Below are 26,796 nucleotides of genomic sequence, written 5' to 3' on the forward strand. Positions count from 1 at the left end.
TATTGACTATACAGTGTACATTTCATGCCCATGATTCATTTATTTCATAATGGAAAGTTAGTGTCTCTTAATCTCTCTCATCTATTTCTAAATCTGACTTTAAAATAAAAAGACAACTCTCTTTAAATCTTGAACAGCTAAACATCTCTTAAAAACACTGTCAATTGCACCATGCCATGTGAATTTCTGAAAAGTTTTAATGAATGTGTTTTGAATGATGTAATTTAAGTTCTTATCTCTTGAGTACAATTAGGTTCAAACATTAGTTAATGAATAAATTTAGCCTTTGCCCAGATTTTGTCTTCTTTTGAATTTCTTGTTCTACTAAGTGCACAGGGAACAATCCAGAAACTTTAGAATGTGACTGAATGAGTGAATTACTAGAGAATGGATTTTATCCACATTTTAGAAAGAATGAAAGAGGCAAGAAGAAGAGTAAATGACAAAACAAACAGAACACAAAATCCCAACTTTGGTCCATTTCCACCATCAACAGTGGCTACTGTTAGATTTGTGCTAACTCTTTATTCCTCTCCTGAAAGAATAATAATCTATCTTCTAATCCTCAGGGGATGGAAGAGCACGTTCAACAGGTTTTAATGTAAAGAAAACGGCATGCTTTCTAAGAATTTCTGTTTTATAACAGTCATGGTTGTCATCATATATATGATTAATTAGCTTTTTGTCACCAAGAAGCCTTTTAATTCTGAAACAGTGGCAATGATGGATACTGAAGAGACTTCATCATTCTGTAAAGCTGCAATTTTAAAGAATGTGAATCTTATGATGAAAGAAGAAAGGTGGCTGAATTATGTGCAAGCTGCAATTTAACCAATATTGTTTTTCATAACTACTCTTAATATGTCAGCCATATTTCTTCTCTTGCACTAAAGTCATATTTCTTTGAAGTGACAGTAAATTATTTTTCCTGCCCTTATTCACTTCAATCAATTGGTGCTGAACGACCAAAATGGAAACCTACACATTTCAACATACACATTTTCTTTTCTTACTCTCTTCAGAGTTATCACTGAAATCAATTCATTTTGGTCACAAACATCTTGCTCTTAATCATTTCTAGCACATTTGATGTAATTTACTTTAAGATCTTTCAAACTCAAATACTTTAGAAAGACCAAGGTATGCCCTTTTTTTGTTACACTGTGAAGATGCATTTTATTAACAATAAGATTCTCTTTACTCAATAAGAGGTCTAAGTCATACTGCATAGGTTTAGAAAAGAGAATTTATATGATTTTACTCAATAATGAATCCTTGTATAAATTTTTATATTTGTTAATAAATATTTTGGATTTGAAGTTTAAGTGTAATTATATAAAATATTTTACATATTTAATATCTTAATATTTGTGCAATTTTCTTCTAATCTGGAAAGTATAATGTCAAAGAAATAACCAATCACTAATAGGGTTAAATAAGTTAAAGTAAAAATGATCATTCTGTTTCTTTTAACTATCAAACATTCTATAGAAGATGTCAGTGAAAAAATAGAGTAAAGGCTGAAAGGTAGTTACCCTTAAAACTCCAGAAATTCATTTATTCAAGGCTTCTAAAAGGTTTTCCTTCCTCCTTTCTGCAAAATCTTTCATGTACTAAATGTGTGCAAAAGAGTACTGGGAGACAATGCAGTGAGAGAAGTACAAAATTTGAAGCGATTAAGTTGAACTGTGCTTTCATTTTTAAAAGGAGGTTAGCATAGACATATTTTATTTTGGCCTTGTAAGTTAAAAATGAATAAACTTATTTTTTTTAAATTGGCACTGATCTCACTGCAAATGGACCAAACAAACAAATAAACAAAAATAGATGAATGCCAGCTTATAAATGGGAAGTCATTTGTGTTTTCACATACACGTGTAAGATACCATATTACCATGATAGGCACTTCAGAAGATGTAAAAAATGGAGAAGAGAGTGTAGCTACATTCAAGGGTTTTTCCTTTTAGTTGAGGATGACATAAGGCACACACATAAGGCTTAAAGAGGTAAATATGAGAAAAATTCTAATATAATGCTCTCAGTGTTCACAACAGAGAAGGACCACTTCCATCTGGGGCTTTGAAGAAACCCGATAAAAGAAGTGATGCTACAACTTGAAATATATCATATTATACTATATGGAAACGAAAAACATTCATAGTAAATGAAATGAACTGAACAAAATCCAGGAAAATGTGGGTCAAATAGAAAAAGTAAACATACGTCCTATTTGGGAGGTGCAGATGTATAAAACTAAGTGGTATGGAATGTATTTTGACACATAATCTACAGAGAGCTCCCAGAGTCTTAGGTGCCAGAGTGAGGGCTTAGACTCTACTGAGTACAACAGGTACGTAAAAGTCTTTAAACAAGAAAATATTGTGATTTTTGCAGCATCTTCAATGCTTTATTATGAAGAATATTAATTCTCTATATGTCTCACTTGGAAGAGTTTTCTCTACACCAAATTCAAGAAGAGCTTCTCTAACAGTATCTTCAGGAAACTTTATTGGGACTTCCCTGGCAGCCCAGTGGCTAAGACTTTATGCTCCCAATGCAGGGAGCCAGAGTTCAACCCCTTGTCAGGGAACTCCATCACATGACCACACACGTCTCAACTAAAGATCCTGCATGTTGCAACAAATATCCCACATGCCACAACTAAGACTTGCCATAGCCAAATAAATAAAAATATATATGTAAAGAGAGATAATTCCTAAGACTGAAAAAAAATAGAGACCTTTTAAAACAATTAAAAAGAAGCTTTATTGTTTTATCATTTCATTTATATCTTTGAACTGCCCAGAACTGATTTTTTCTGGAGGATGTGAGGTAGAGGTCAGGCTTGCTTTTTGTCCCTCTTAAATGGAGAGAAATATTCATCTAATTTTCTGATTCTTAGTGCATGCTTCAAGAATATGATCAAAATGCTAAAGGATACTTGTTAGTAATCAAAACATGAAAAAATGAAATGACATTATTTATTTTTGCCTGATTGAAAAAGACTTTTTCAAATGTTAGTATTTAATACTTGTGATTTTTTTAAAGTTTTGGCATTGAGTTACTTTCTGAGAAACTGTTTTGGCATTATCACATACTTTAAAATATTAATAACTTTTGACTGAGAAATTCTATTTATATTAATATAATCTATTTTGAAAATAGAAAAAGAAAATGGCAAATAAGGGGGAAAAAATGTAGAAAAGAAAGGGATGGTAAGTTGTTAACAGGATAATTTAAACTTTAACAGGATAATAAGGAAGGCCTCACTAAGAAGATGATGTTTGGTTAAAGATGGGAGGGAGGCAAGGAGTTGCCAAATGCCTTTGCCTGGGAAGCAGGCATTCCAAGCATGGAGATCCCAAGGTTCTGAGAGTGTGTATTTGACTAATAGTGAGATGGCCAGTGAGGGAAAAGAAAGAAGAATTAAGTTGGTTCAGAGAAGAGGTGGGGGCTAGATCAGGTACCATTTTTAAGACATTGTAATGACTTTGGCTTTTACTCTGAATAAGGCTGTATCTATTGAAAAGATTTGAATAGAAGAATGACATAATTTCACATACAATTTCACAAATTTACTATGGCTCTTATATTTTGAATAGAAGGGAAGGGACACAAAAAACACCAGATGGAAATTCAATGATCTAGGCCAGAACTGTTGATTTTCCAGACCAAAGTATTAGCAGAGAGATTGGTGAGAAGGGGACACAGATCCTGGATATATTTAGAAGAAGGAGTTAAAGGAATTTGCAGCTTGTATATGGATACAACATACAGTCAGAAACATGTCTAGATGACTCTAATGTTTTTGTCCTGAACATTAGAAGAATAATTGCCTTTAAATGAGATGTACAAGACTACAGAAGAAGGTGGGGGGACAGAAATTTAAATTTGGCATAAATTTGATGCGTCCAAGTGAGTTAGTTGGATACAAGACTGACATTTAGAGGAAAGGCCTAGTTTAAAGATGGACACTTAAATATAATCATGGAGAAGGTATTTAAAATCATGAGTCCAAGTGAGATCACTCAGAAAGTGAGGGTAACAGAGAAGCCAAGTTAGAAGGTAAAGTTGATTCTTAAGCCACGTCAATGTCAAAACTTTAGCAACATAAGGACTAGAGGAGATTATTTCAATGTGAGCAATAGAGGAGATTAGGAAGAACTAAAGAATGACTTATGACGAAAACCAGAAGAGTCTGGGAATCTGGAAATCAGGAGAACTGGGAATCTGGTAATTTCAGTATAGAGGAGAAATTTTCTAACAATATAATCCAATAAAAAAAAAATACCTGTATATATGGGGCTTCCCTGTAGCTCAGATGGTAAAGAATCTGCCTGCAATGCAGGAGTCCTGGGTTTGATCTCTGGGTCGGGAAGATCCCCGGGAGAAGGGACTGGAAACCCACTCCAGTATTCTTATCTGGAGAATCCCATGGACAGAGGAGCCTGGAGGGCTCCAGTCCACGGGGTCACAAGGAGTCAGACACAACTGAGTGACTAACACTACTACTATTTTTATGTAACCATTTTAAAAAAATCACATGCTTTGTACACCTGAAACTAATATTGTAAATCAACTATACCTCAATTTAAAAAGTCATATGTTTTGGATGATACTACATGATGGAGAAAAAATGCTCCTTATCTATTAAGGTAGAAAGCAAGATATCAACTATGATCCTCATTCTGAAAAGTCAATATATATGATGCATATTTAAATAGAAAAAAATGACTGAAAAGGATTACACCAAAAAATGACTGAAAAGGATTTTCTTTGGGTGGCATGATTATGGACAATTTAATTTTTTCTATATTTCCCATATTTCCTACAAAATATAAGATAAAATGAATTATTCTTTCATCATCGTGATTAAATCAAGTCACGGAGTTTAAGAATCTGAAGAGGGCATTATAGTTCCTCTGTTCATATTCAAATGAACCTCATCTTCCACCTAAATATCATTACATATACTTTTCTGTTTATATCATGTACACACACACATGACACAACACACACACACACACTTCTTTGGGCCAAAACACTTGAGAAGAAGGTGCAGGTGCTTTAACACTTGATTTCTAACTACTTCAACATGAATCTTCCAGGAACGAGGACATTCTCCTGAAACTATCTCACTCAAGCATTTAACACCAATGCAGTAACATTGTCAAGTATAGACTTAAAATTCATATTTCCCAAAGACACCCCAAAATGGTTTTAAAAGCTTTTAATTTTCAGTTAATCCATCACTCAATCTATGATCACACAATTTGCTTTTAGTTGCCATGTCCGTATGTCCCTTTTATCTCCTTTAATCCAGACAAATTCTTTTTTTTTCCGCCTCTGTTTCTATATGGTCTTTCGTGACATGGAGAGGTTTTGAAGAATTCAGGTTTGTTGTTCTGTAGAATGTCCAGAGTCTTTCCTTTTGATTGGATTCTGGTAAATGGCAGGAATCTCTCCTCAGAATATCACATTTGGAGATACAAGACATAACTTTGTCTCATTATTAGTGATGGTAAATTTGATCACTTGATTAAGAGGATATTGCCAGATCTCCCCACTGGAAAACTGCCTTTTCCCTTTTGTAATTAGTAAGTACTTTGTGGAGTGACACTTTGAGAGTGGGACAGCTAGTTTCCAAATAACTTCTCATTCACTGGTTTTAGTATCTTCTCAGTTCAGTTCAGACACTCAGTCATGTCAGGCTCTTTGTGACTTGGACTGCAGCACGCCAGGCCTCCCTGTCCATCACCAACTTCAGGAGTTTACCCAAACTCATGTCCATCGGGTCAGTGATGCCGTCCAACCATCTCATCCTCTGGTGTCCCCTTCTCCTTTTGCCTTCAATCGTCCCCAGAATCAGGGTCTTTTCCAATGAGTCAGTTCTTCACATCAGGTGGCCAAAGTATTGGAGTTTCAGCTTCGACATCAGTTCTTCCAATGAACAGTCAGGACTGATTTCCTTTAGGATGGACTGGTTGGCTCTCCTTGCAGTCCAAGGGACTCTCAAGAGTCTTCTCCAACACCACAGTTCAAAAGCAGCAGTTCTTCAGTGCTAAGCTTTCTTTATGGTCCAACTCTCACATCCATACATAACTACTGGAAAAACCATAGCTCTGACTAGATGGACGGACCTTTGTTGGCAAAGTAATATTTGGTTTTAAAGACGCTGTCGAGGTTCGTCACAGTTTTTGCTTTTTTTTCCCCTGAGTGGCATGTGTCCTTTAATTTCATGGCTGTGGTCACCATCTGCAGTGATTTGGAGTCCAAGAAAATAAAATCTGTCACTGTTTCCATTGTTTTCCCATCTATGGGTGAAGCACAAGCTGGAATCAAGATTGCTGGGAGAAAAACTCAGATATGCAGGTGACACCACCCTTAGGTCAGAAAGCAAAGAAGATCTAAAGAGTCTCTTGATGATAGTGAAGGAGGAGAGTGGAAAAGCTGGCTTAAAACTAAACATTCAGAAAACTAAGATCATGGCATCCGGTTCCATCACCTCATGGCAAATACATTGGGAAACAATGGAAACAGTGACAGACTAATTTGGGGGCTCCAAAATCACTGCAGATTGTTACTGCAGCCATGAAATTAAAAGATGATTGTTCCTTGAGAGAAAAGCTATGACCAACCTAGATAGCATATAAAAAAGCAGAGGCATTACTTTGCCAACAAAGGTCTGCCTAGTCAAAGCTATGGTTTTTCCAGTAGTCATGCATGAATGTGAGAGTTGGACTATAAAGAAAGCTGAGTGCTGAAGAATTGATAATTTTGAACTGTGGTGTTGGAGAAGACTCTTGAGAGTCCATTGGACCGCAAGGAGATCAAACCAGTCAATCCTACAGGAGATCAGTCCTGAATATTCATTGGAAAGACTGATGCTGAAGCTGAAACTCCAATACTTTGGCCACCTGTTGTGAAGAACTGACTCATTGGAAAAGACCCTGATGCTGGAAAAGATTGAAGACAGTAGGAGAAGGGGATGGCAGAGGGTGAGGTGGGTGATGGCATCACTGATTCAATGGACATGAGTTTGGGTAAACTCTGGGAGTTGGTGATGGACAGGGAAGACAGGCATGCTGCAGTCCATGGGGTCACAAAGAGCTGGACACGACTGAGTGACTGAACTGAACTTAACTGAACTGATGGAACCAAAAGCTATCATCTTTGTTTCTGGAATGTTGAGTTTTAAACCAGGTTTTTCACTCTCCTCTTTCACTTTCATCAAAAGGCTCTTTAATTTCTGTTCACTTTCTGCCATAAGGGTGCTGTCATCTGCATATCTGAGGTTATCTGTATTTCTCCCAGAAATCTTGATTCCAGCTTGTGCTTCATTCAGCCCGGCATTTCTCATGATGTACTCTGCATATAAGTTAAATAAGCAAGGTGACAAAAAACAGCCTTGACGTACTCCTTTCCAAATTTGGAACCCATCTATTGTTCCATGTCCAGTTCTAACTGTTGCTTCTTGAGCTGCATACAAATTTCTCAGGAGGCAGATAAGGTGGTCTGGTATTCCCATCTCTTTCAGAATTTTCCACAGTTTACTGTGATGCACACACTCAAAGGTTTTAGCGTAGTCAGTAAAGCAGAAATAGATGTTTTTATGGAACTCTCTTGCTTTTTCGATGATCCAGCGGATGTTGGCAGTTTGATCTCTGGTTCCTCTGCCTTTTCTAAATCCAGCTTGAACATCTGGAAGTTCACGGTTCACGTACTGTTGAAGACTGGCTTGGAGAATATTGAGCATTACTTTACTAGTGTGTGAGATGAGGGCAATTGTGCAGTCATTTGAATATTCTTTGACATTGCCTTTCTTTGGGATTGGAATGAAAACGGATCTTTTCCAGTCCAGTGGCCACTGCTGTGTTTTCCAAATTTGCTGGCGTATTGAATGCAGCACCTTCACAGCATCATCTTTTAGGATTTGAAAGAGCTCAACTGGAATTCAGTCACCTCCATTAGCTTTGTTCGTAGTGATGCTTCCTAAGGCCCACTTGACTTCACATTCCAGGATGTCTGGCTCTAGGTGAGTGACCTCACCATTGTGGTTATCTGGGTCATGAAGATATTTTTTTGTATAGTTCTCCTGTTTATTTTTGCCACCTCATCTTAGTATCTTCTGCTTCTGTTAGGTCCATACCATTTCTGTCCTTTATTGTGTCCATCTTTGCATGAAATGTTCCCTTGGTATCTCTAATTTTCTTGAAGAGATCTCTAGTCTTTCCCATTCTATTGTTTTCCTCTATTTCTTTGCATTGATCGCTGAGAAAGGCTTTCTTATCTCTCCTTGCTTTTCTTTGAAAACCTACATTCAGACGTATATATCTTTGCTTTTCTCATTTGCTTTTTTCTTGTCTTCTTTTCTCAGCTATTTGTAAGGCCTCCTCAGACAGCCATTTTGCCTTTTTGCATTTCTTTTTCTTTGGGATTTTTGATTACCGCCTCCTGTACAATATTGTAAACCTCTGTCCATAGTTCTTCAGGCACTCTGTCTATCGGATCTAATCCCTTGAATCTATTTGTCACTTCCACTGTATAATCCCATGGGAGTTGATTTAGGTCATACCTGGATGGTCATACCATACCTGGTTTTCCCTACTTTCTTTAATGTAAGTCTGAAAATTGCAATAAGGAGTTCATGATCTGAACCACAGTCAGCATCTGGTCTTTTTTTGTTGTTGTTGACTGTATAGAGCTCCAACCTCGGCTGCAAAAATATAATCTATCTGATTTTGGTATTGACCATCTGGTGATGTCCATGTGTAGAGTCATGTGTTGTTGGAAGAGAATACTTGCTATGACCAGTGCGTTCTCTCTGTTAGCCTTTGCCCTGCTTCATTTTTTACTCCAAGGCCAAACTTGCCTGTTACTCCAGGTTATCTCTTGACCTCCTACTTTTGCATTCTTGTCCCTTATGATGAAAAGAACTTTTTTTGTGTGTGTGTGTTAGTTATATAAGGTCTTCAGAGAACCATTCAACTTCAGCTTCTTTGGCATTAGTGGTTGGGGCATAGACTTGGATTACTGTGATATTGAATCTCCTCAGTTTGTTTCAAAATGGCACTTTTCTAATTATTTTCTCAGTATGCATGTTAGCTTCTAAGATATAAGATCACCTACGCCACCTCCAGTTTTCTTTCTTCTTTTCCTTCCTCCTTCCTTTCCTTCCTCTTTCAGTTTCATCCCTTCTTCCTTCCTTCAGGTGGTTGGCAGAGTTAATCGCCTTGATATGGTAGGACTGAGGTCCTGTTCTCTGAGTGGTTACTCTCTGCTCTAAGAGCCTGCCTGTAGTTGTTTGTTTTTTGTTTGTCTTGTGGGTTGATTCGTTTGTTTGTTTTTGCCATGTGGCTATCTCCAACAGCATGACAATCTCCTTTTTCAAGTCAACAAGGGAGGAAGTATCTTTCCAGTAGGCTAAGATAGTGTTATATAATAGTATGACATAAAACCTAATTACATTAGCACCCCATCAACTATGTTACAGAAACTTGCTTTACTAAGAGAGTGGCATTTCATCAATATTGCCATATGCTATTGGATAAAAGGAAGTCATAGCTCCTGCCCACTTACAAGGAGGTAGTTTACAGAGAATAAAGATGGCGGTCACTCTAGGGTTTGTCCTCCATGCATGCTGTTTTCGTTAATATTAACTTTTTTTAAAAAAATAGAATTTTTACAAATTTTGTTTCTAACCAAAGTGATCATTTATATTTCTATTTACATAGTTATTTACAAAGCTTTTGCTATTAATTTCTACCAATAGCCTTATTTCATTGTGATTAGAAAAAGATTTTTTTTTAATCATTTCTAGTCTATGGAACTTAGTGATACTTTCACTGTGATCAATATATTGCTTTTTGCTGTTTTTGCTTGTTTGTTTGTTTTTAATAGGATATGGGTGCTTGATAGGAAAACAGACTATCAGAAAATATACGATGGACTGTAGCCCACCAAGTTGCTCTGTCCACGGGATTCTCCCAGGTAAGAACACTGGAGTGGGTTGCCATGCCCTCCTCTAGGGGATCTTCCTGACCCAGGGACCAAGCCTGTATCTCCTGCAGCTCCTGAATTGCAGGCAGATTCTTTACCACTGAGCCATTGGGGAACCTCCTCCTTCATCAGTACATTCTTTAGTTAGTCTATATTCATATTTTCTTCCATTTCGCTTAAGTTGAACTAATATGAGTTTTCAATTAAGACTTTATGTTTTTCTCTAATAACTGGCAGTGATGAACATCTTTTCATGTGCCTCTGTGACATCCATATGTCTTCTATTGAGAAATGTCCATTTAATTCTTCTGCCTGTTTTTTGATTGCATTGTTTGTTTCTATGATATTTGAGCTGCATGAGCTTGTTTGCAAATTTTGAAGACACTGTTAATCAAAAGTACAACAAGGTATCATCTCACAGTCAGAATAGCCATCAACAAAAAATATACTAACAATAAATGCTGGAGAGGTTGTGGAGAAAAGGGAACTCTTCTACACTGTTGGTGAGAATATAAATTGGTACAGCTACTATGGAGAACAGTAGGGATGTTCCTTAATAAAATGGAAAATAGAGCTACCATATGATCTAGCAATCCAACCCTTAGGCATATATCCTGGAAAAAATTTTGGTTTGAAAGTATACATGCACCCCAATATTCACTGACTATTGACGATAGCCAAGACATGGAAGCAACCTAAATGTCCATCAACAGATGAATAGATAAAGAAGATACGGTATATACACAATGGAATATTATACAATGAAATATTACTCAGTCATAAAAAAGAGTAAAACAATGCCATTTGCAGCAATAGGGATGGACCTGGAGATTATCATACTAAATGAAGTAATTCAGACAAGAGACAAATATCAGATGATATCACTTATATGCAGAATCTAAAGAAATGATACAAATGAACTTATCTACAAAACAGAAACAGACTCACAGACTTAGAGAATGAATTTTTGGTTACCAGAGGGAAGGGGGTGGGGGAGAAGGATGGACTGAGAGTTTGGGATTCACATGTATACACTAGTATATTTAAAATAGATAACCAACAAAGTTCTATTGGATAGCACAAGGAACTCTGCTCATATTATGTAATAACCTAAAGGAGAAAATAATTTGAAAAAGAATGGAAAAAAGAGGAAAAAAAATGTTTAAATGACATCACCAGTTGAGGGCAGGGGAGATGTTATGTTTGTAAAGCAGCTTATGTTCACAGCAAAACTGAAGGGAAGGTATAGAAATTTCTCCCCAACATGAATTGTCTTCATCATTATCAACATTGCCCACCAGAGTGGTACAAATGTTACAACTAAATTATAAACCTACACAGATACATCACAACCACCCAAAGTTCATAGTTTGTATCATGCTTTACTGTTAGTGCTGTATATTCTGTTGGTTTGAACAAATGTGTAATGACATGTTAACTATCATCATGATATCATAGAGAGCATTTTAACTGCCCTAAAAAAAAATTCCTCTGTGCCCTGCCTATTCATCCCTTCCCTTCCCTCAACCAACCCCTCGAAACCACTGATGTTTATTTACTGTGTCCAGAGCTTTGCCTTTTTCAGTATGTCATACAGTTGGAATCATAGAGTTAATTAGCCTTTTCAGATTGGCTTCTTTCACTTGGTAATACACATTTAAGTTTCCTCCAAGTCTTTTTATGGCTTGAAGGATCTTTCTTTTTAATGTTGAATAATATTCCATTGCTTAATATTTAATAAACCAAAGTTAATTTATCCATTTATCTATTGAAAGACATATTGATTGCTCCCAAGTTTTGGCAATTATGAAGTTATTATGAACATTGGTGTACAGATTTTGGGCCTCCCCTGGTGACTCAGACAGTAAAATGCCTGCCTGCAATGTGGGAGAGAGACCCGGGTTCAATCCCTGTGTCGGGAAGATCACCTGGAGAGGGATCCACTCCAGTATTCTTGCCTGGAGAATTCCATGGACAGAAGAGCCTGGCGGGCTATAGATTTTTGTACAGACATGAGCTTAACAACTACTTTTGGTAAATATAAAGAGCACAATTGTTGGATCATTTGGTAACTGTATTTTCAGTTTTGTAAGTAACTGACAAACTCTTCAAACATGACTGCACCATTTTGCATTACCACCAGCAATGAATGAGTCTCTATTGCTCCACATTCTCACCAGCATTTGCTGCTGTTAATGTTCTGGATATTGGCCATTATAATTCATGTGCAGAGGTATCTTGTTTTTTAAATTTGCATTTCTCTGATGACATATGATGCGGAGCATCTTTTCATATGCTTATTTGCCAGATGTACATCTTCTTTGGAGAGATATCACTTAAAGTCTTTGGTCAATTTTAAAATCTAGTTGTTTGATTTCTCATTGTTGAGTCTCAAGAGTTCACTGTATATTTTATATGTAGTCTTTTATCAGATATGTCTTTTGAAAATACTTTTTATTCCCAGTCTCGGGCTTGTCTTCTCATTCTCTTGCTGATAGTGATGTAGTGTCTTATTAGGTTACCTCTTCTTCCTTTTTGAACATTATTTCCTATATAATGTTATTTATAGATACACACAATTGTCATGCTTTCATTGTGGACTGTGGATTTCATCATTAAAATATTCTCTTTTTATATTTAATCTTCAAACCTGAATACTAATGATCTAGATTATTTGATATCTGAATCACAGACCCTGTTTCCACCTGCTTGGTTTACCCTTGCCTGCCCTGTTGTTTGTAGCCTTTCTGAATTACTTTGTTTCAGGTATAAATCTTATACACATCGCGGACTTGTGACTTGCCTTGAGAGACATTTGAAAATATTTTTATAAATGAGTTAAGGACATTTACATTTATTAGTATGACTAATTTGGTCTCAACTATTTCATATTGTTTCCTGTTATATGTATTTACTATGATTCTCTATGTGACCTATTTCTTCGTGCTTTGTGTCCTGACTCTGTCTCTTTGTATTGGTACATACGTATACGTGTTTTCATTAATGAATATGCATTTATACACACACACACACATATATTTATCTTCATTTTCTCATTTCACCATCTACTATTCGGATAAGTGAAAGTGAAAGTGAAGTTGCTCAGTCGTGTCCAGCTCTTTGAGACCCCAAGGACTGTAGCCTACCAGGCTCTTCAGTCCATGCAATTTTCCAGGCAAGAGTACTGGAGTGGGGTGCCATTAATCAACTTTATATTTTTGACTGCCACCTAATATTTATGTAACAGTAAATTATTTCACTTCCTCTATTGTCTTCCCATATTTTTATTTGCAATATTTTTACTTTGTCAGAGCATATAACATTTCTTTCACCTTTCTTTGACATTTCTATTTACAATTAATCACATTGAATAATCACCAATAGTTCTTTTGCCAAAGTTTCTCTAGTTATCTTCTGGTTGAATGGGGCTTCTCTTCTAAGTAGATATATAAGAATGACCACATGATTACAATTTTCTTTGAGTTCTTACAAGTTTAAAACTCATTTTCTATACTTTTGACAGTGAAAGGACAGGTTGGATATGAAATCCTAAGTTAGGTATTTTTTAAATAATTATTATTAATTAAATAATAATTATTTCTAATTATTTAAAAAATACTGCTGCACTGGTTTTGATTTTTATGTTGCTGTTGATAAATTGTATGTCAATAGATTTTTTTTTTTTTTATTTGTCACTGACTTGCCCTGAAGTTCTTAATTATTTTCTGGCTTTAAAGTCTTTCAGTCAATTTTTCCTGATTACACGATTTAATCTTTAATGTCAAGATTCATTCTTTCACTCATTTTTGAACATTTTCTTGCAGTTTCCATCTTCATGCTTTTCTTCTACAGATATTTTAACTATTTGAGAGTTGGATCTTCTTTGTGTATCTTCTATACCAATCCCATTCTTTCCCCAATCACGTTACTTCTGATTATATTTACTGCTTCTTGTTTATGCCTGTGTGCATGCTAGTTGTGTTTGGCTCTTTGTGATCCTGTGCACTGTAGCACACCAGGCTCCTCTGTTCATGGTATTCTGCAGGCAGGAATAATGGAGTGAGTTTCAATGTCCTCCTCCAGGGGTCTTCATTTTTATAGTCACTATCTTGTCTGTTTTCATGCCTTTTCTTAAAAAGTCTGCTTGTATTCTTCAGGCAAATTAATTCTTCCATGAGCATCCTATAATTCAGTGTAAATTGTTTATACATTTTTTTCTTTTTCTACTGTTCCTTTTCTCCTTACTTCAATCAACAGATACACAGATGATACCACCCTCATGGTAGAAAGTGAAGAGGAACCAAAGAGCCTCTAGATGAAGGTGAAAGAAGAGAGTGAAAAAGTTGGCTTAAAACTCAACATTCAAGAAACTAAGATCATGGCATCTGGTCCCATCACTACATGGCAAATAGATGGGGAAACAATGGAAACAGTGTGAGACTACTTTTTTGGGCTCCAAAATCATTGCAGATGGTGACTGCAGCCATGAAATTAAAAGATGCTTGCTCCTTGGAAGATAAGCTATGACCAACCTAGACAGCATACTAAAAAGCAGAAACATTCCCTTGTCAACAAAGGTCTGTCTAGTCAAAGCCTTGGTTTTTCCAGTTGTCATGTATGGATGTGAGAGTTGGACCATAAAGAAAGCTGAATGCCAAAGAACTGATGATTTTGAACTGTAGTCTTGGAGAAGACTCTTGAGATTCCCTTGGACTGCAAGATCAAATCAGTCAATCCTAGAGGAAATCAGTCCTGAATATTCACTGGAAGGACTGACACTGAAGCTGAAGCTCCAATACTTTGATCACCTGATATGAAGAGCTGACTCATTGGAAAAGACCCTGATGCTGGGAAAGATTGAAGGTAGGAGAGAAGAGGACGACAGAGGATGAGATGTTTGGATGGCATCACTGACTTACTGGGCATGAGCTTGAGCAAGCTTCGGGAGATGGAAAAGGACAGGCAAGCCTGGTGTGGTGCAGTCCATGGGGTTGCAAAGAGTCAGACAGGACTGAGTGACTGAACAACAATAATAAATGTGCTTTTAAGGTCCAAGTCTTTTCTTAATTTTTGAGTATATGACTAGAGCCCTTTTTCATGTTTGATAATTCTTATTTTAGTACGTTGATTCAGCTTTTATGTTATATCTTAACTTTCTTTGGTCTCTAGGTTGGTATTGGAAGTGTAATTCTTATCAGCTAAAATGTTTTGTTTCCTATTTGCTGCATCTTTCAATAATAATTTTTCATGAATATAATCTGCCATTATTTATTTCATAATGTTTCATTTTCCTAGATGAGCAACAAGATTATGAGCAAACTAAAGAACAAGGTTTTGTTTCATGTACTATGATTCTTATATCAGGAGTAGTCTCTTCTATTAGTTCAGTGAACTATATATTCGTTAATGTGCTTAGTTGCTCAGTCGTGTCCAATACTTTGAGACCCCCATGGACTGTAGTCCACCAGGCTCCTCTGTCTGTGGAGATTCTCTAGGCAAGAATACTGGTGTGGTTTGCCATGCCCTCTCTCTCCAGGGGATCTTCCCAACCTAAGGATAGAACCCAGGTTGCCTGCATTTCAGGCAGATTCTTCGCCAGTGTTCTGAGCCACCAGGGAACATATTCGTTAATAAATGGCACTGTTTATAGGGTAGGAGAAAGAGAGATATTATGTGTCTTTTTTGTGGTTTTCTTTTGTTTCTTCAGGATTTGTCGTTTCCAGATTTTGCTTTTTACTTCCCCTTTATCACAAAGTCTCTTGAAGGTTGGCACACCCTCCCAAGTACTCCATTCTTTTCCAAACTACTGCCTCTTATGTAACTCTTTTTTATTTCCTTTCTTTTGAACAATAATATCAAGTGCTTATTTGTCTCAGTCTTTTTCTTAGTAACCCACTCAGGATGGGACTTTTTCTTTTTGGGTGTGACCTTATCCATGTTGGGTAGATCCTTCACATTCCTCTCCTCTTTTCCACACAATCTTTACTGATTTTTTTGATCTGGGGTGGTTGGGTTCCAAGATGGTTTCCTGAATTTAGGTGTTTATTTGTCTATTAGAAGTAATATGAAGTTTTTAAATAGGGTCTATCTCTTGGTTTTTATATGCATGGATCATAAGCGATTAAGGGATTTGCATGCTCTACTTAGAGATTTCTGTAGTTTCTGGAGGACACATGGAAATATTTAAATTTATGTCACTTCTAGTAACCCAGAGAAATCTAACAACTTTTCCTCATTTTCTTGAACAACATAATTTTTCAGTATAAATTGGTTCGAGTAATATATTTAAATAGCCATCTGCATTTGACATTTTGTTAAAGTTCTAAAAAGTTTTTGTGTGCTGTCTTTTATTATACACACCTCATCTGGTACACAAATTTAATTGTACCCTTCTCAAAATTATTAAAATTGCCCTTGTCTAATGCTTTACCATGTAGTCACGTCTTGTTTTGTATTCATAAATGAAAAACATGAGCAAAATTGGGTGAAGAGAGAAAAAAAAATAACCCTGAGGACAAACATCAATAACAGGGAGTAAAGTTTCTAAATCTAGAACTTGGCAGTCTCCATAATGGGCCAACTTCTGGTTTGTTCTTGGTTGCCTCAGGGCTCCTCCAAACTTTGAAGTTAGCCTGTTCTCCAGCTGTTTGCTTCTCAGGAGGAAGCAGCTACTTTTCTTCCTAAATAAAGTAAAATTACTAAATCCAAAAATCTGAGAAATTAGCAGTGATTTCTCATAGTTTCATTACACAGTAATGAACTCATAAGAGTTTTATGTAGAAATCTATGTTTGCCTTTCTTCACTGAGTAAATTTATATATTTCCTATTTTTGGACAAATAAAAACATCAAAAATGATTCTGTATTTGATATAACTGAACCACCTGAAAATGATACTATATATAAAATAATAACATTTTATATTTCAGGTACACAGGCACCAACTCCTTGTATTATTTCATTGCTCTTAATGCTGTCTATTGAAAATGTCATTTAAAAATTATACAGCTTCTTAAGCTCAATATTCTAATGTCAGTTCTTTGATGTAGCAAACACTATGCCATACTTGATTGGCAACATTTGAACACTGAGAATTGCCAATGTACTCATTAAACAAAGTGCTTTAAAAATATATTTAGCCTTCACACTATTCAAAAAAACATGCTTGAACAAAAGCATGCCAAAATAACAATGTTTCAGTTGTTTATCTGGCAACCAAGATTAATGAATGTTTCCTTACTAAGAATCTCTTCTGGATATCATGATGCTCTGAAGTTTGTATATTCAGACCTCAAATAAAGTTTCCTCATGTTTCCTATTAGTTTAATTTTGTGGGTGACATGTTGGAAGCCTCTTGAATTATAGTCATGTGTAGGATTTCAGGGGTGAAGAATGAGTGGAAGGGGATTGTGTGTTTAGTTTGGGCTTTGGGCATAGGGTCACTATTAGTATATTTGAAAAAGCCTTTTCTGTAATTTATATAACTTAGGCTATAAAAACAAATATGTATTCTTTTCTTCTCTTATCCTCATTGGCAAGGATTCATAGCTATCTGAGGGGTTTTAAATGACAAAACATCAGAAATAAGCGGGTGTTGAAATACAATGCAGCTGCTTGATGCCTTTAACTGTTTATGGTTTTATTTGCATGTGTCCCTGCAATCAATTTAAACAGCATTGATTATTGTACTGAGTGCTTACTATGAACCAGGCATCAAGTCTTCACATATTTTAATTAATACAATCTTTGCAACACAAGGCAGACAACATTATTAGCCTACTATACACAGGTGGAAACTGAGGCACAGAATTTAAATAAGTCACAAGGCAGCACACACAGTACAGACAGGATGGAACTCACGAGGTCACACTCCAGGCTGCCTGTCTCAGATTGTAGCGGGGACTTACCTGATTGAACTAAAATTTACCATGACCCCTCTGGGATGAAACTCCTTGAGACACACAATTAGAGTAACTATACAAATTATCTTCCACACTAGGACACATGAGTTAAAGGAGGTGCTAAATTAATGTCTCAAGTTATTGTTTTTTACCCAAAATTTACCGTGTTGATAAACTTATAAAACGGCTCTATTTAGGAATAATTTTCAAAAATCAAAATATATCTATATATTAAAAATAGCCAGAAGAGAACAGAAATTCCTTGGCCTCTCTACTCCTACCCTCTAATCTCCTTCTATCACTTTGGGCAGAGGTTGGATGGGGCAAAGAGATGGGAAAAAAAAAAAAATGTATGTATCCATGTATATGGCATGCTACAAAACATGTATATGGGTACATTTTCTTATATTTAATGTTACTTAACAAATCTTATTATGACACTATCTAATCAGTATTTTACTGAATAATAATTTTTTCACTAGTTACAATTTTTTTCATAAAAAGATTTTCAATATTTTTGAAAGTAATATATTGTGGTCAATAAATTTTAAATTGGTAACAAATTTCATTCCCCTTTTTCTATAAGCCATGATATTTCCCATTGAAAAAAATAAGCTCCCTAAAGTTACTGGTTATGATCAGAGAAAATTCTGCTAATTGGAGACATATTAATTTGTGTATGTTTGTGAGAATGAAGTATGTTACATGAGAGAGATTTTACATGATGAAATTGATTAAATTGGTTCTCTCTATTCATGATTCATTTGAAACTATAGTTGCTGCAATCTTTTAGACCTACTTAATTTTATTTCCTTCTGTATAGGATAGAAATCTATCAAGTTAAAGCTCCATCAAAATATTCATTTCCTAAGTTGAAATATTCAAAAGCACGGTTATACAATTTCAAAATTAAATCTAACATACCATGTAAGCTCATAATTTGCTCAGTTGATCTCTTTCTTTTGCAATAAAAAATTTTTAAATGATTCTTTTTTCAAGTGTGCTTTTTAGTAATTGCAATTTAACAAAAGCTTCAAAATGTGAATTTGTAGCTCTCCATTTGCCGAAGGTTTTTGTTAAAATTTTCTGATTTGAAAAAATAGAAATAAACTTTAGATTTGCTTACAAAAAAAAAAAAGATGAATACCAATGTATACACGTTGTTTTGTAAAATAATTCTCCTGAAGCACCCACATTTTAAAAATTCAAATGATAATAGATAGCAAAGAAAATACATGCTGTCATACTGGCGTATGACAATTAAGTCAGCCTGAGCTTTGTCTTAAAAATTGCTAGTCAGTTATTCTAACTCTGTTTATAACCAACACTTTATAAATTTTCTCAAACTACAATTTATATTTTTTCCAACTCTCAGTTCAGTTCAGTTCAGTTGCTCCAACTCTCTGTGACCCTATGGACTGCAGCATGCTAGGCTTCCCTGTCCATCACCAACTCCCAGAGTTTACTCAAACTCATGTCCATTGAGTCGGTGATACCATCCAACCATCTCACTCTCTGTCGTGTCCTTTTCCTCCCACCTTCAATCTTTCCCAGCATCAGGGTCTTTACAAATGAGTCAGTTCTTCGCATCAGGTGGCCAAAGTATTGGAGCTTCAGCTTCAGCATCTGTCCTTCCAATGAATATTCAGGACTGATTTCCTTGAGGATAGACTGGTTGGATCTCATTGCAGTCCAAGGGACTCTCAAGAGTCTTCTCCAACACTGCAGTTCAAAAGCATCAATTCTTTGGTGCTCAGCTTTCTTTAGAGTCCAACTCTCACATCCATACATGACTACTGAAAAAGCCATAGCTTTGACTAGACGGACCTTTGTGGTAAAGGAATGTCTCTGCTTTTTTATATGCTGTCTATGTTGGTCATAACTTTTCTTCCAAGGAGTAAGCGTCTTTTAATTTCATGGCTGCAGTCACCATCTGCAGTGATTTCAGAGCCCAAGAAAATAAAGTCTGTCACTGTTGTTTCCCAACTCTATCAAGATATAATTGTGCAATATGTTGTAATTGTGTAATAATAATGTATTATTTACTGATATGTAACATTATAAGTTTAAAGTGTATAACAGTGTTGGTTTCATACACATATATTGTAATATGATTACCACCATAACATTACCTAGCATTTCCATCGTGTCCCATGATTATCATTTCTTTCTCATAGTGAGAACATTTAAAATGTAGTCTCTTAGCAGTCTGAAGCATACACCACAGGATTGTTAACTATATTCATACTGTTGTATTAGATCCCAAGACCTTCTAACTGGCAGTTTGCACCCTTTCCCCAGTATCTCCTCAATTCCTCTACCTCTCAGGCCCTAGTAACTGACATTCTTCTCTCTGTTTCCAGGAGTTCAGGTATCCATGACAAGATTTCCTTCTTTCTCATGACTAAATAATATTTCATTATATAAATATATAGATAGATACCATATCCTCTTTATCTGTGCATCCGTTGATGGTCACTTAGGTTGTTTCTATATTTTGACTATCATGAGTAATGCTTCAATGAACACAGAAGTGCAGATAGCTCTACAAAATAGTGATTCATTTTCTTCATATATATACATCCAGAAGAGTGATATCTGGGTTATGTGGTAGTTCTATTTTTTATTTTTTGAGGAAACCCCATACTGTTTTTCATAGTTGCCATGCCAATATACATTTCCTTCAACAGTGCATAAGGGTTCCTCTTCCTTCCATATTCTTGCCAACATTTGTCATCTCGGCTCTTTTTGATGATGTGTGTGCTCAGCCACTCAGTTGTGTCTGACTGTGACCACGTGAACTGTAGTCTGCCAGGCTCCTTTTTCTATGCTATTTTCCAGGCAAGAATACTGGAGTGGGTTGCCATTTCCTTCTCCAGGGAATCTTCTTGATCCAGGGATCAAATCCACATCTCCTGCATTGGCAGGTGGATTTTTTACCACTGAGCCACCTGGGAAGCCCTTTTTCATGACAGCCACCCTATAAGTGTGAGGTTGATTTGCATTTCCCTGATGATCACTAATGTTGAGTATCTTCTTATATACCTATTGTCCATGTGGATAGTTTCTTTGGAAAAATGCAACTATGTCTCTATGGAAAAATGAAACTAAGTCCCTCTGCCCATTTTTAAACTGGATGTTTATTTTTGTTACAGTTATATGAGTTCTTTCTACATCAGATATAGTTTGAAAATATTTTTCCCATTTTGTAGGTTGTCTTTTCATTTTGTTAACTATTTCTTTTTAATTTGATGTAGTTCCACCTACTAAATTTTTCTCATGTTGTATGTGCTTTTGATTTCGTATTAAAAAATGATTGCCAAAACCAATGTCAAGGACCTTTCGCCTATGTTGTCTTCTAGTAGTTTTGCAGTTTCAGATCTTGTGTTTACATCTTTAACACACTTCACATTAATAGTTTTAAGCCATATAAGATGTCAGTCACATTTTTCTGCATGTGGTTATCCAGTTTTCCCAATACCCTTTATTAAAGGAAATATTCTTTCCCCACCGACTGTTCTTGAATCTCTTGTAAAATATTAGTTGACAATATAAATGGGTTTTCTTCTGGGTTCTTGATTCTTCCATTGCCCTAATGTTTCTATTTTTATGCCAGTACCATACTGTTTTAATTACTATAGCATTGGATTACATAGTTTGTATTCAGATAATGTGATGACTCCAGCTTTGCTCTTCTTTCTCAGGATTGCTTTGGCTATTTGAGTTCTTTTGTGGTTCCATACTTCAACTTCTATTTTTATTGATAGAATATCTTAGCTGTAGTGAATGCAAGTATGAATTATATGTGTATCATAACCAATCCCAAGCATATTCATGTCCACTTGTTTCTTAATGTAGCACAACATTGTTTTTAGCATGACAATGTATTAATACTCCATCCAAATGTGAATCTGTACTCTCACAGATTTATTTCTTCAAAATTGAGTATATTAGTTGAACTTACAATTATGTCAGATTGCTTAACTACAGAATAATCTTCCAAAATTTTACTTTGATTCCAGGAACTGGATTAAAAATAATTAAGCCATTATTGTACTTAATCAATGTTCTCTTCTGATATAATTTATATTTAGAAAATTCTTCTGTTACTAGACAACATATTAATTGTTACTTCTCATTTCATACATGCACAAAAAACTTGGAAATAAAAAATTTAGTGAAATTTACATAGAAGGGCTTTATATGGGGAAAAAAAAATTAAAATGCTCCACCCAATGATACATAATTGCACCTTCTTTGTCTGACCATGTTGAATAAGTCTCTTTGGGCATGGTGGTTTATAAACATCAATAATTGCTAAGTTTTGAAGCATTTACTGATACTTTTCAAATTTATATCTTCTGGTTTTCCTATGGCCAGTAAGATTAGGGTAGTCCTCTGAAAGATGTGAAATGACAGTAAATTACATTAATGAGTTATGTGTTCATAATTAAGCTTTGTGAAAAAAAAAATCAGTACTCAATTTTTGATTAAACATGCTCCCTTTTTTTAGATCACTATTTTTGAAATATTTCATGGAAAAAAATTAGCAAATAATTGAATAGCTAAGCACTTATAAATTATACCAGAAATAAATTCAGTTAAGTTCAGTTACTCAGTCGTGTCCAATTTTTTGCAACCCCATGAATCACAGCACGCCAGGCTTCCCTGTTCCTCACCAACTCCCGGAGTCTACCCAAACCCATGTCCATTGAGTCGGTGATGCCATCCAACCATCTCATCCTCTGTCGTCCCCTTCTCCTCCTGCCCCCAATCCTTCCCAGCGTTAAGGTCTTTTCCAATGAGTCAACTCTTCGCATGAGGTGGCCAAAGTATTGGAGTTTCAGCTTCAACATCAGTCCTTCCAATGAACACCCAGGAGTGATCTCCTTTAGGAAGGAATGGTTGGATCTTCTTGCAGTCCAAGGGACTCTCAAGAGTCTTCTCTAAAATCACAGTTCAAAAGCATCAATTCTTTGGCGCTCAGCTTTCTTCACTGTCCAACTCTCACATCCATACATGACTACTGGAAAAACCATAGCCTTGACTAGATGTACCGTTTAGGCAGTAATGTCTCTGCTTTTAAATATGTTGTCTAGGTTGGTCATAACCTTCCTTCCAAGGAATAAGCGTCTTTTCATTTCATGGCTGCAATCACCATCTGCAGTGACTTTGGAGCCCCCAAAAATAAAGTCTGACACTGTTTCCACTGTTTCCCCATCTATTTCCCATGAAGTGATGGGACCAGATGCCATGATCTTAGTTTTCTGAACATTGAGCTTTAAGACAACTTTTTTCTCTCTCCTCTTTCACTTTCATCAAGAGGCTCTTTAGTTCTTCTTTACTTTCTGCCATAAGGGTGGTGTCATCTGCATATCTGAGGTTATTGATATTTCTCCCGGAAATCTTGATTCCTTGTGCTTCCTCCAACCCAGCGTTTCTCATGATGTACTCTGCATATAAGTTAAATAAGCAAGGTGACAATATACAGCCTTGATGTACTCCTTTTCCTATTTGGAACCAGTCTGTTGTTCCATGTCCAGTTCTAACTGTTGCTTCCTGACCTGCATACAGGTTTCTCAGGAGACAGGTCAGATGGTCTGGTATTCCCATCTCTTTCAGAATTTTCCACAGTTTATTGTGATCCACACAGTCAAAGGCTTTGGCATAGTCAATAAAGCAGAAATAGATATTTTTCTGGAACTCTCTTGCTTTTTCAATGATCCAGCGGATGTTGGCAATTAGATCTCTGGTTTCTCTGCCTTTTCTCAATCCAGCTTGAATATCTGGAAGTTCACGGTTCATGTATTCCTGAAGCCTGGCTTGGAGAATATTGAGCATTATTTTACTAGCATGTGAGATAAGTGCAATTGTGCAGTAGTTCGAGCATTCTTTGGCATTGCCTTTCTTTGGGATTGGAATGAATACTGACCTTTTCTAGTCCTGTGGCCACTGCTTAGTTTTCCAGGTTTGCTGGCATATTACACAGCATCATCTTTCAGGATTTGAAAGAGCTCAACTGGAATTCCATCACCTCCACTAGCTTTGTTCGTAGTGAGGCTTTCTAAGGCCCACTTGACTTCACATTCCAGGATGTCTGCCTCTAGATGAGTGATCACATCATCATGATTATCTGGGTCATGAAGATCTTTTTTGTACAGTTCTTCTGTGTATTTTTACCAGCTCTTCTTAATATTTTCTCCTTCCGTTAGGTCCATACCATTTCTGTCCTTTATCGAGCCCATCTTTGCATGAAATGTTCCTTTGGTATCTCTAATTTTCTTGAAGAGATCTCTAGTCTTTCCCATTCTGTTGTTTTCCTCTATTTCTTTGCATTGATTGCTGAGGAAGGCTTTCTTATCTCTCCTTGCTATTCTTTGGAACTCTGCATTCAGATGGGAATATCTTTCCTTTTCTCCTTTGCTTTACACTTCTCTTCTTTCCCCAGCTATTTGTAAGGCCTCCTCAGACAGCCATTTTGCTTTTTTGCATTTCTTTTCCATGGGGATTTTCTTGATCCCTGTCTCCTGTACAATGTCACGAACCTCTGTCCATAGTTCATCAGGCACTCTGTCAGATCTAGTCCCTTAAATCTATTTGTCACTTCCACTGTATAATCATATGGAATTTATTCAGGTAATACCTGAATGGTCTAGTGGTTTTCCCTACTTTCTTCAACTGAAGTCTGAATTTGGCAATAATGAGTTCATGATCTGAGTCACAGTCCACTCCTGGTCTTTTTTTTGCTGACTGTATAGAGCTTCTCCATCTTTGGCTGCAAAGAATATAGTCAATCTGATTTTGGCATTGACCATCTGGTGATGTCCATGTGTAGAGTCTTCTCTTGTGTTGTTGGAAGAGGGGGTTTGCTAGGACCAGTGAGTTCTCTTGGCAAAACTCTATTAACCTTTGTCCTACTTCATTCTGTACTCCAAGGCCAAATTTGCCTGTTGCGACAGGTGTTTCCTGACTTGTGGCTGCGACGGACCGCGCAGAAGTGTGGCCGAGAGGAGCTACCCCGCGCCAGAGGCTGGGGGCGGCAGCCCAGAGGAGTTACCCCACGTCCAAGGAGCGGCATCTGCGTGGGCACAGGAGTCCCAAGAGGTGCTACTCCACTTTCAAGGTCAGGAGGGGTGGCCGTGAGGAGATACCCCTTGTCCAGGGTAAGGAGCAGCAGCTGTACTTTGCTGGAGCAGCTGTGAAGAGATACCCACGTCCAAGGTAAGAGAAACCGAAGTAAGATGGTAGGTGTTGCGAGAGGGCATCAGAGGGCAGACACACTGAAACTAAAATCACAGAAAACTAGCCAATGTGATCACATGGACCACAGCCTTGTCTAACTCAGTGAAACTAAGCCATGCCGTGTGGGGCCACCCAAGATGGATGGGTCATGGTGGAGAGGTCTGAGAGAATGTGGTCCACTGGAGAAAGGCATGGCAAACCACTTCAGTATTCTTGCCTTGAGAACCCCATGAACACTATGAAAAGGCAAAAAGATAGGACACTGAAAGATGAACTCCCCATGTCAGTAGGTGCCCAATATGCTACTGGAGATCAGTGGAGAAATAAGAAAGAATGAAGGGATGGAGCCAAAGCAAAAACAATACCCAGCTGTGGATGTGACTGGTGATAGAAGCAAAGTCCGATGCTGTAAAGAGCAATATTGCATAGGAACCTGGAATGTTAGGTCCATGAATTAAGGCAAATTGGACGTGGTCAAAGAGGAGATGGCAAGAGTGAACATCGACATTCTAGGAATCAGCGAACTAAGATGGACTGGAATGGGTGAATTTAACTCAGATGACCATTATATCTACTACTGTGGGCAGGAATCCTTTAGAAGAAATGGAGTAGCCATCATGGTCAACAAAAGAGTCCAAAATGCAGTGCTTGGATGCAATCTCAAAAACGACAGAATGATCTCTGTTCATTTCCAAGGCAAACCATTCAGTATCACAGTAATCCAAGTCTATGCCCCAACCAGTAACACTGAAGAAGCTGAAGTTGAATGGTTCTATGAAGACCTACAAGACCTTTTAGAACTACCACCCAAAAAAGATGTCCTTTTCATTATAGGGGACTGGAATGCAAAAGTAGAAATAAATTACATACCCACATACAGTGAGACAACTCTCTATTGCCATCTGGACGTTGAACTAGCCTCCATCCCTCACCTAGTTCACAAGCTCTTTTCGTTTCCATGTTTCTCATCTTATGGACTAACAGCTGGCACTTTTGTTTCTCTCAAACGGCACAGTTATGTGGTACACCACTAAACGCTTTTCCCAGGAATTAGTTTGAATCTAAGCACTCTTCAATTTATCAATGAGTGCCCTACATGCTCTTCTTAAAATATACGTGTTAATAGGTGTTAATTAACTGATGCTGCATTTGATAAAGATTGGACAATGTAAGGTATATTTATGATCAACTTCCAAAAGTATGTTAAAGATTTAACTGTGTTTGCTAAACAAGTCCTTACAAAGCTGTGTAGGTAAAGTGGAAGTCCATCAAACCCATTCTGCCTTATTTTAAGGCAATTATAACAATAATAGTTGGTTAAAATTTTTAAAAATCTTACTGGCAGAAAACTGTGATGAAATGCATACACTAGGTTTATTCTAGTCGAAACAGGATTATTGTCACCTTAATACTACATATATCAACAGATTCACAGCACAACCCACTGATTCTCAGAGCAGAGAGCTGTTGGGAGGGCAATTCACACTAGAAGAGAAGGTTGGCTAAGATAGACCCCCTGATAGACTTGTCTAGGAACAAGGTACTCTCAGAATTCAGAGTAAGGCAGAGATCACAGTGGCAAATAGCCATGGAGGGGAAAAGATAGGCTCTGAGTGCCCAGAAAAGCCTGGGGTGAGAATTTTCAGTAAGGAGAA

This window comes from Giraffa tippelskirchi, chromosome 1, assembly GCF_054371585.1.
Source record: "Giraffa tippelskirchi isolate mGirTip1 chromosome 1, T2T-mGirTip1v1.2.pri, whole genome shotgun sequence".
In the NCBI taxonomy this organism is placed as follows: Eukaryota; Metazoa; Chordata; class Mammalia; order Artiodactyla; family Giraffidae; genus Giraffa; species Giraffa tippelskirchi.